The sequence below is a fragment of the Sinohyriopsis cumingii genome, chromosome 9, assembly GCF_028554795.1.
Source record: "Sinohyriopsis cumingii isolate HCF-2022 chromosome 9, ASM2855479v2, whole genome shotgun sequence".
Classification (NCBI taxonomy): Eukaryota; Metazoa; Mollusca; class Bivalvia; order Unionida; family Unionidae; genus Sinohyriopsis; species Sinohyriopsis cumingii.
Window position 1 is genome coordinate 24757231 of NC_142969.1, and position 12250 is coordinate 24769480.

Below are 12250 nucleotides of genomic sequence, written 5' to 3' on the forward strand. Positions count from 1 at the left end.
AGGTCATCCAGACTGGATGCCAGAGGAGGAGAAGAAGAAGAAGAAGAAGAAGAAGAAGAAGAAGAAGAAGAAAGGAATAATGGAAAAAGTGAGAACTGGATGGAAGAAGTGGAGGAGTTAGAAGAAGAAGAAGAAGAAACCCAATGGCCCTTTTCAGGGTCATTCCAATCTCTCGAAAAGAGATCGACGATCAATTGCCTACCCTATTTTATTTTTTTATTTTTTTTTATTTGTGTGTGTGTGTGTGTGTGTGTGTGTGTGTGTGTGTTTTATATCCTCTCCCCTGTTCCCTTTCCATAGACCTATCAGGTCGGGACCGTATTAAAATAGGGTCCCGACCCTATTCCATTTCCCATATTCAATTCCCCTTGAGGCTATACAGTCCCACCCATGTTAATTTCCCCTTGAGGCTATACAGTCCCACCCATGTTAATTTACTCTTGAGGCTATAGTGTCCCATGAGTTTTCCCCATGTTAAATTTCCCTTGAGGCTAAACGATCCCACGATTTTTCCCCATGTTAAATTTCCATTGAGGCTAAACGATCCCAAGGGGTTCTGTAATGTTAATTCCCATTGAGGCTAAGGTATCCCACCTTACTACTTACGAAAAACTGCGATGCGAAAATCCTACAAAGCGAACACACTTACCTTCTATGAGAAGAATTGAAGTTGTGATTAGAAGATGCGAGGTTACAATCTTGAAAACTTCGCATCATATTTTCTGGGTCTAAAACCTGACCAATATTTCAAATGCAGAATAGAACTTTGCGTTATTTTGGAGTATGAAAGGACAAAAGATAACATGCCCATTACTTTTAAAAGCAACACAGATGTATCCCATCTGATACGAGATGACAACGTAAAACATTCAAAACACTATTATTCTTCTACTTGGAAAAAAAATTAAAGGACTATTTCATACTGAGGCTCACGATTAATTTAAATATATATATTTAGAAGGTAAGGAACATGAAATGAACTTGGCGTATAATCAAGACAATTTGTTTTGATACGGAAATATATTTTTAGTTTCGTATGAAGAGATATGTAATATATATCTTCGTAATCATATAATAATTGCACTTTAAAAAAGACGTTAATTGATGCCCTTTAAGCATGTTCTCTGTTTTCTTAATACAGAACCGTAACAGCCTAATAAACTGGTATACAATATGAAACATTGTATTTAATGAATCGAATGCATCATAGTCAAAGTCCACTTTGTGTCAGAAATATTACATAGGTTACTTGTTTATTATTATTATTATTATTATTATTATTATTATTATTATTATTATTATTTCATTCCATACAGTAATGCGAATTCTATGATATTAGTTACTCACTAAATTTTCAGTTCGGCGTTATTAAATGTATCTAAAAGTACCTAATTCGTTTTAAACATTTTGTGTAAAACGAACTAGATAATTTTAGTTACATTTAAGGAAGCTGACCTGAAAATGTATTGAGTTACAGAGAAAATAAACTTCACGGCGCTGTGTGGAGCGAACTATATTATATCATTAAACATATAAGATGAAATCTTAATTACTTTTCAAGTTTATGGTCGCATCGCGATAACTAATTAATTAAATAGCTACATTATTAATTAAATATTTATTTATTTATTTATTTATCAGATTCCTTTTATGACATATTCTCTTTTGGGTACAGAGAAAGAGTCATCCAAAACACTGTCTCGTGTCTAAATATTCGATAATACTTTTGAATTACCATTGGGCCTGACTCCAATGCCCTGGTATATGCATTAAAATATTTTCAGCTGGCAGTTATAGCCGGAATTGTCTCTAACCAAACCATATTTCCTTCATCAGTTTGTCCATAAGCTAATGCATTTCTTTCCGCCCTTGTAAAAGTTCATTCGGGAAAGATGTGATATAGTGGCTTGTTGTTTCATCCTTATATGTTTGAAAGAGGCTGCACACTTTCGTTTCTATCATAAAAGAGACTTATTCCACAATATAGGATGTAATGTGACATTTTATAGGTGAGGAAAATATGTTTCGACTCTATGGCCTAAACCTAAATAAGAAGAAAATGAAACCTAACAAGATTTGTACAATTAATTGAACAATTTATTTCCTTAGAATACAAAGTGAAAATTTAAAAGCAATATTCATTATTGTGATTTAAATCATAATAATCTTCAATGTTCTACCACAAGTCCAAAATTATATAATATTCTAAAAGAACTCCAAGTCTTGAATATATTGATGTACAAATAGTCTTAATGTACCCCAATGATATAATCCAGAGTACCTTTAAATAAATGCACAATAAGCCGAAAGTAGCATTTTAGTCCAAAATGTAAATGAGTACTTTGTAATTCCAATTAACAATTTAAATAAATGAATCCTGTCAAATCATAATTTAATAAACAGTAAGTGATTCCAGACCGATATTAAAATAGGAATGAAATTATTGTTGACAAACCCCCTTTATCTTGATCCCCAATTGACATATTGTCGTAATAGTATTTTCTGAATTTTTTTAAAATATTGTAATGGAAAAATTACACACAAGTGTAAACAAGTTCCCTTCCAGAATATTTTAAGGTCATACACGATGCTAGGTCTTAAACTAAAATTCCAGTAACCATCTTACAGTAGTGACAATAGTCATGTAGGCCAGTATTCTACCTTTAATCACGTACAAAGGTAAAGTACACAATACAAATTACGTGTACATAACACAGTGTTAAAATTATTTCTGTCTCCTCATGGCACCAATGTAATCGATATTATTTATATTTTTCGAGTGTTTACATTCAAGTAAAAAAATATAATAACATTTTGAGTGTTTAGATGAATGGCTATTAAATAAATGTCCATTGTCAATATTTTTGAGTAGATAAATGCTCCAAATAAAGTGGTACAATTTCTTCCATATTATCATGATACTAAATTTAGTTCGAATTTAATGTAGCACAATACGGAAACAAAGACATTAGAAAATGTACAATTTATATCAACATTACAACTCAAGCAAAAATGTTTCTGTCGTTTAATGACAAACGTGAGCCTGATATTCTGTCTAGGATAATGGCAAATGTGCAAAACTAACCAGCTAGTAAAGACATGAGGTTTTTGCAAGAAGTTGACTGTCATCGTCTTGTGCAGAATTTACCACATGCAATTTTTATATGATAATCATTTTACAAAATGTTATCGACTTCAAAGAAATGTGCAAAAGACGTTTTGAACAGGGTCTGGAATCAACAAGTGCAACGTACATTTACTAAGTTCATCGTGCTAACACGACAACTAGAAATACCACGGCCATTCTTTTATGCCAGAAGAAGGTCGATATATCCATATCCACGCCTCTTGTTAGGGGGTTAGGAAGAAAGAAACAAATATGCTTGAATACAAAATTTCAATGTATCATCTTATATGAAGAATCTAATAGAGGGATCAAAACAGGAGATCATCATGATCCCCAAAAGGGGCCTGCAGAGATCCCTCTGCTATAATAAATGGAAAAACATTTTCCTGTAATTTAACTTAATTTCAAATTTCAAATTATAAATAAGGGCGGGATGCTATATGGGACTCATAATTGCTCCCACTCCCTTATATTTTAAATACATAAATACAAATTATTTAATTTTAGACCATTGTGACTGGAAGATTTATATATAAATAAAGACGAGGCATGGGATGGAAAATCATGCGAGAAATGTTACCCGAAAGGGATTTCATCCGCTACCCTCTTCCTTATAATTAATACAATAAAATTGAATATAACCAAAAATAATGGAAATTTCCATTAAGATACTATTGATTTAACCTTAAAATTATAACTTGATAATGAGATATCACAGTTTAATAGAACTTTCAAATTTGGAAAGTAATTAAAATAGATGAACAATGAATGTGACAGAGAGTTCATCTCAGACGTTTATTTAAGTTTCTGATGATGGAATCTCTGTCACAGTTGTATAACCATCTTATTCCAAATTCAACTCACTAAAACGTCTCCATATAAATGAAGAAGCCTGATGTAATACCAGCGACGTCCAGACGGACTCAGACGGACTTTTTCCATCTGGACATAGATTCGAGAACCAATTATTCCATTACAGAGAATCCCGCTGTTTGTTGGCAGAAAACGCTCGATTCAACTCTAAATTGATCTGTCGCGCCATGCGGCAATTTTGCCCACGGGTCATTCCATGAAGATGGGTCCGAAGCAAGATGTTCCCAGTGGTATACACTGAAATCCGCTCTTGAGGAAAATAATACACAACTGAATTCATTTAACATACTAAGACCTATCACATGTATAAACGTTCTACGAACGTAAACAATTTGACTCAACCGAAATAGGAATATAATGAATATATAATACTACATAACGTATACATGACGATTAGAAGTACAAAGTACTACGGTACATCAATCAAAACTTAATACATCTCAACTCCCTGTTTGACAAACGGGGAAGGGAGAATTACCCCGAATTAAGATATACGCACTAAAATGTGCCAATGTTTTGAACTATAAAAAAACCTCACCCTTTAAAAAATCCAATAATATACAGTATGCTATGGCACACTATAAAAACCCCTAAACCACATACAAGCATATATACACACTTATTATTCTTATATACTTACTTAAGAAAAGACCGGAACCATTTGATATAGATAAGCCAATATAAAAAATACATACGTGAAAAAAAATGAATAAAAAGGAGAAAGGAGAACAAGATAATACAATAATAATAAATGGGACTAAATGACTCTGGCAAAGTCAACTAAATAAAAAACATAATAAAAGGAAAAAAGGGGGAGGAAATTGGCCCATGACATTCACATGTCGCTGGGACAATAGTACGACCCTAAATCGGAAGTCCAAACTTATGGAACTCGGACCTCTAAAAGTCCTAATGGAGGTCGGAAAGTACATAAGATTTTGGCTTCATGGGATTTTAAAAAACTTACAAATATGATCATAAAAAAGAAATTAACCCTGCAAAATTTATAATTGACATTGTTGTTTTATACAATGAACATATACAGATGTATTATGGGAGGACAGGGTCAACCCACACTAAATACATTTTTAGATATAATCAGAGTGTCACTTCTAAGTTCTAACCAGCTCTATGTGCTGGAATGGGGCTAAGATGTGTCAACAACAGGAAGAAGGAACGAGTCACACAATCTCGCTGCTTACGATATGTTTCTAGATATGAACTAAATGCATGTCAAAAAAGCATATTCAAGCTAATATTTGGTTAAAAAGTCACGTGTGTTTTCCACTATTGGTGTTTTCATCGTGATTGGTGCATCGTCTGCGCATTCTGATTCATGGATTTTCAAAGCGTGATTCGATTTTGCCAGATATAAAAAATGTTAAATTGTTTTTTGTGATAGTGACTTTGATTTTGGACTTTAGGTGTAGATTCCATTCAACTTTCTATACAAACAACCTACTAGTATGAGCGAAAACGTGTTTTTAAACAACAAACATTGCTTAGAGGACAGTTTTACACTTCAGACCATACCTTCTCTGATGTCTGGCTCTTTGTCTCTCATTATTTCCCCTAGGGGAAATTTACCTTTGAAAATAGAGACAAATATGCACTGGAAGACTGGTTTTCTTGAGCAAAACGGTTATTTTTAAAAGTGCCAGCATCTATGAAATTTTTACCCTTTAACAAGGTGTCATGTGTATTTTCCCCACCTCGAGGCACTGCATATATCACATTTCAACGGAAATATGATTCAGTTCACATACATTATAATCCGGACTCCCATGTCGCGGATGGTTTGCACAATGAAAATTGCCTCTGTGAAGAATGACATTCAATACAGGAAAATCAGAAGTATTGACAAGCCGAATTGACCAGCAAAAATGGAATCACACATCTGTTATGAATCTGTTCCGTGAATTCGTGAATTAAGTTTTGTACATAGACACCAGCTCTTCCATACGTGGGTCATGGGAAATAGAATTAGGATCCGCCTTCCATTAATAAATTCTGAATTTGCCTTTTCTGTACCCAATAATTGATAATTCGTTTTCATGTAAATCTTATTATAACGTCTCACTCGAACATGGTGCCAATATTATCATCTTCTCATGCTCTCTGGATAGGTATTTATGCTAGAGTGAAACACAGTTCTATCCGTCTAAGGTCTCACGATCCAGAATAGAACATGCCAGCAAGTTTTCTCGCATTTTTGGCTTCAACTCGCAGCATAGATTGTTCTCTTGGTCTCTGACATTGTTTCTGTTTTCGTCTGCCATTCATCCCGTGAGTCGCTGACTGGATCTTGTTCTCAGTCATCGACTGTAGCATGTTCTAAGTTGTCGACTGGGTTCTAGTCTATGTCGCCTACTGGAATGTATTCTAAGTCGTCGTTCCATCACAATAGATAAAGCGACGAACAGATACGAATAAATGAGAGGAGAGGGATCTTCGATAACAATATTAATTCTTGAAACTACTGGTTTAAAAAAAAAAAAAAAACACTTGCTTTCTTAACGGTCCTTGTAAATCCCATGTACTCGTCGAGGAAAGATCTAATTATCACCTTTCGAGATCTGTAATTCAGAATTATCCTGTTCGACGATATACGGCAATATACAAACAATACAAACAAATGCCATTGCTTCGGATGGTGGCTTGCACAACTTCAATCGAAGAGGACATATTTTACCTCTTGATTAAATTACATAACAACATTCCACACCAAACCACCATTGCAACGACAGTTGACCCGTAAATATGCCGAACATACAGGATCACATGACCACAACCTAGGACACTATATTGCGCTACAAAGCCCTCTTACATTTAAAATCAAAACTTTAATTTTGATCAAACCGAAAGTTTGTGTCCATGTGTTCATCTTATTACACAACCCACGCTTCTAAAGATTTTTTTTTTTATCCATAAGAATGCACACAACAAGACATTTGAAAACACTGTGGAAAAAAATCACAAAAGGAGTTAGCGTGCAGTTCAAATTACAGCCATAATGCCAAAGTTTCAGACGCATTTAGGATCTGATAAGCCCAACATGGATATCATTCAAATTCTTGTGCAGTTTTCATTATCTCCTAAGTCGCTACCACCTGTTCATGACTCTCCATTGTGGCGATCGATCACCGTCTCACTCTTCGTGGGGTAAGGGAAAACAAGACTGGTATCGTCTAGGTCTTCATCCCCTGATTTCTGCCAATACTTTCGACTTCTGATACTCCCGTTTCTCCAACATGACTTCATTCGTACAAGATACATTTTCAAGCAAACAACGTGCACTACAGAATCTTCCTGTGTGTACCACAGTTAGTCCTTTTTGAAATGAGGACTGTTGTTGTTTTTGGGTTTAACGCCAGTTTTCAGCACACGATAGACCATACATGGCGGCCAGAACCACCGACCCCACGAGAGGTTACTGGTAAACTTTCTCACATACCAACATTGGCCGAATCCGAGACTGGAACCCACGCAGACAGAGGTGAGATGGCAGTGATCCGTAACGGAGAGCGCTTTAGACCACTCGGCCACTCGGGGCCCCTTATGAAATGAGGAAATAACACAACAAACAAGAAAAACAGTAACTACGAAGAAACCGAAAGGCAAGCTACAGTTGAAAAACGATAAAATTTAACAACACTAAAGTAAAAATAACCTAAATCCCCAAACACGAACCAAGAACACACATCTTGCACACAAATTTCAACACAGTAAACCCAAAAACAGATACCCAATAAAAAGTACACTTCACCAAATCTCAAGAACGCAAAAACATTACAAAGACTCATCGACAAAATCCCAATGTCGAGAAACATATATCAAGAAACAAACACCCTGACTTAAATCTCTGAGGACAATATCAAGCAACCCAAGTAACAAATTTCAAAAGACAAAAGGTCAACAACAAGAACCCAAAGACGTCAAAGAATCAAAAAGAGCTAAGAATAAATATTCAGTAAAACTGAGCAATAACACATAACCAGTATCGCCGCACAATTTAATAAAAATGTCCCAAACAAACAAGGATCTAAACTATATATATATATATATATATATATATATATATATATATATATATATATATATATATATATATTAGAAAACCGTTGAAAACAAAGAGCTATAATAACAAAAAGGATCAGAACCCAAAATGTCACATATATGATGTGCTTTCCTTTAATGATTCCAAAATGTCACATATATGATGTGCTTTCCTTTAATGATTCCATAGTCAATGTTTGGTCACAAAGTATACAACTAATCTCGCTTTTCAAACATGAAAAGTAACACTTTAATATATTATTTAAATTTGTTAATCCACGTTCAATGACCCTTGGAAACTTTCAAACATTATAATTCATATAATGCTAATGAATTGAATTTGACCCTCATTGGTTGATATTTTAGTGATGATCAATATTTTATCCCCTTTGATATCCAAGCGCCCCTGCCCTATCTCCCATCAAACCCCACCGGCTTTAAACAGCATTACATACATGATGAGTCTTGAAGCATTTAAAAACTACATCGAAAGGAAAATCAAACATTTAATAAACATAGAGTAAAAATCAGATATCTGTTAGGACTTTAGTTTCTGACTGGGACGTTTTGGGACATTGCGGACTTTAGTTTCTCACTGGGATGTTTTGGAACAAAGGAGGCTATATTGTGCTAAAATTCTTGTTGCCAATCTACATCTGCGCGGGGGGGGGGGGGGGGGGGGGCTAGTAGCCGAGTGGTCTAAAGCGTTCTCCGTTACAGATCACTGCCATCTCACCTCTGTCTGCGTGGGTTCGAGTCTCGGATTCAGCCAATGTGGGTATATAAGAAAGCTTGCCATTAGCTTCTCGTGGGGTCGGTGTTTTTTCCGGGGTTTTCCCCGAGTTCTTCCTCCACCATTAATACTGACCTTTTGCATTTCTATATTAACTCATTTGTAGTTGCAACAAGCATAAAGAAAAGAAATCATGATCGATACACCACGTTGGTTTAATCAAGAAGTCTTAAAATGGGCATCCTCACACAAATACAATAATTATTTGTCCAGTTTTAATTTGACAAAAATTGGTTCATTTAGTTAATTATTTTTCACTTTACCTAATCACTACTGGGTTGATTTCTTTTTTTCTTTTTTTTGTAGTATTTCTGTTATTGTTCTTGCTACAATAGGAACAATTATTTAATTTGGATATTATATACGCCTACATCGTTTTGTATTAGGAAAATATATGTCAATCTCATGACTGATTTTGTTGGTCAACGCCAGCTAGGTTGCCATTTTTCATCACGTTCCAAAGGTGAAGCGCGATGTTTTAAATGTTTAAATAATACTTCCATCAGGCCCGAAATCATGTAAGTTTTTGTAAGCTCAACGGTTTATTTTGTGTTTATTGCCGGTCTCCCGTGTTGCAGTTTGCAGTTGCTTCGACAAAGACTCAGTAGGAGACGAGAGCTTTTAAGCTAGTTGTTACACTGGAGATGAAATCTACTACCATTACCAACTGGAGATGAAATCTACTACCATTACCAACTGGAGATGAAATCTACTACCATTACCCACTGGAGATGAAATCTACTACCATTAACCACTGGAGATGAAATCTACTACCATTATCCTCTGGAGATGAAATCTACTACCATTACCCTCTGGAGATGAAATCTACTACCATTACCCAATGGAGATGAAATCTACTACGACTACCCTCTGGAGATGAAATCTACTACCATTACCCACTGGAGATGAAATCTACTACCATTACCCTCTGGAGATGAAATCTACTACCATTACCCTCTGGAGATGAAATCTACTACCATTACCCTCTGGAGATGAAATCTACTACCATTACCCAATGGAGATGAAATCTACTACCATTACCCTCTGGAGATGAAATCTACTACCATTACCCACTGGAGATGAAATCTACTACCATTACCCACTGGAGATGAAATCTACTACCATTACCCACTGGAGATGAAATCTACTACCATTACCCTCTGGAGATGAAATCTACTACCATTACCCAATGGAGATGAAATCTACTACCATTACCCAATGGAGATGAAATCTGCTACCATTACCCTCTGGAGATGAAATCTACTACCATTACCCACTGGAGATGAAATCTACTACCATTACCCAATGGAGATGAAATCTACTACCATTACCCTCTGGAGATGAAATCTACTACCATTACCCACTGGAGATGAAATCTACTAGCACGCATTGCGTCCTTTTATTTGGAGCTTTGAACTGCTTAGAAGCTTTAACACATGGGTTCACAGCACCAGCAACGACTTCATCTTTGTTCTACGCGCATATTATTGCTCATACTTACTACAGTTATAAGAGTAAATGCATTAATTAAAACTCTAGTTATTACTTCTTGATATAATTGTATGTAAATGTAACAGAGTGTAACAGAATGTAACAGCTGCTGCCTCCATGTTCATAATTTGCTATTGTTATGACAGTAATCTTGTGGTAATGCACGCAATTACAAAGTTTGCAGACAAAGGCTATTCTCTCAGTTATGTTTCTTTTTTCAAATCTAAGTTTTATACAGCAGGAGAGCCTAAGTAGGGAAAATGAACATAGGTCGAAGTAATTCCTAAAAAAAAAATGTCCTTTCTGTTAATACAACTCTTAGGATCGTTGAAGGTATTTGGCATTCGACAGCTTCGTACTTCTCTCAGAGAGAACAGGTCATATAATAGCAGGAAAACTGTGTATTACATTTTTAGACGGTCAGATGCTCTTTAAATGTTGTCTACATAAAGGCAATTTAACGGACTTAAGCCTCCAAACGATCGCAGGTGTGGAAAAATTCGTTTGTCAGAAAAGAAACATAATAAAATTCTGGCTATTTACAAGTTAGCGTTTATGCAGTTACACAATATGACTGACTCCAAAATGCCATAAAATTTCCAGCTACACAGATAGACATCGAATTGTGTTAGAGATGACTTAAATATCCCGATATTGACAGTTTTCACCGCAAAAATTGCACCTCAATCAGAATACATAAGTAACAGAAAGTGAAAGTTTGTGAAAAGAGTGAAGCGTAACCTCAGAATCGAAACCGCCATCATTGACACCAAGGAAAGAACGCATGCACAGACGCTGATTTCTTTACGCATTCGCATTAAGGAGTATGAAGTGAAGTTTCTAATATATAATTCCCCTGAATGCACCATAATTTTGTTGTTTGTTTTCAAATTGCAACTTTGCATCGTAACTTCACGTCATCTTGACGTTGCATTCAAATTTATATCCTTTTAGCATCGCATCTCTGTCTCGCATCTCCTTATCGTAACGTTGTATCTTCGTCATCGTAACTTCGTTTGTTCGCGCATTAAACACAACGCTCTCTCTCTCTCTCTCTCTCGCTATATATATATATATATATATATATATATATATATATATATATATATATATAGTCTGTCGATCAGTCGTTAAGCTGCTCATCTTCATGATGTATGTCTGCACAATAAAAGTTGCTTGGCAAATACGATTTTATTAATTTATCCATTTAAAATGGTCCCATTGACTGCATTAATACGATATAAAATTATATAGAGAAACGTGGACCACTGCCCCCATCAATAGGGCCAGTTGGTTTCTGATCTAGTCAAAGAAAATGTTTGAAGAGGTGAGAAATAATGCTGCAAAGTCTTGTCGTATCCATCAGGTGCATTTGCGGAATCAATTGAAAGGACACCTTCAAACATATTAAAGTTTCCTTATTTAACTTAACATCGTTTTAAGGGCATCATTTGTTTTAAATAATCTTTTCGTTCATGTTTTAATTCATGCTGTTGGCCTTTGGGAATGGATGTTCAACCCCCAAAAGCGACCAGTCAATCTCTACTATTATTTGTACCGGTTTTAGAATATTATTTTCAGCCATATATTTTCTCTAGGGCAAATGAGAACTCTCAAATATCCATTCTAATTGGAAAGACTGTTATGTGGTGTCATATTTATATATAGACGTTATTAAATGTTCAGTTTCAGCTTACATGTGAACGTAAATGTATAATGTGTGTGTGTGTGTGTGTGTGTGTGTGTGTGTGTGTGTGTTCTTATGTGAATAATACGTTGCTACAGACAGAACCTTTCTCCAGTTTAAAGCCTTATCAGTAATATATTTGCCTGTGACTTTTGCGGTATAGAAATTCAACAATAAAAGCAAGCTGAAAATCTAAAAGTGTTATTACATGCCACCCTTTGCA

At 35.3% G+C, this 12250-nt stretch overlaps 1 protein-coding gene across 1 annotated transcript in view; it reads right to left on the reverse strand.

Annotated features, from left to right (window-relative positions):
- LOC149791409 (guanylate-binding protein 1-like) overlaps window positions 1–12250 on the reverse strand; it is a 52811-nt gene that overhangs the window by 20803 nt on the left and 19758 nt on the right. The gene's annotated exons all lie outside the window — the stretch shown is intronic.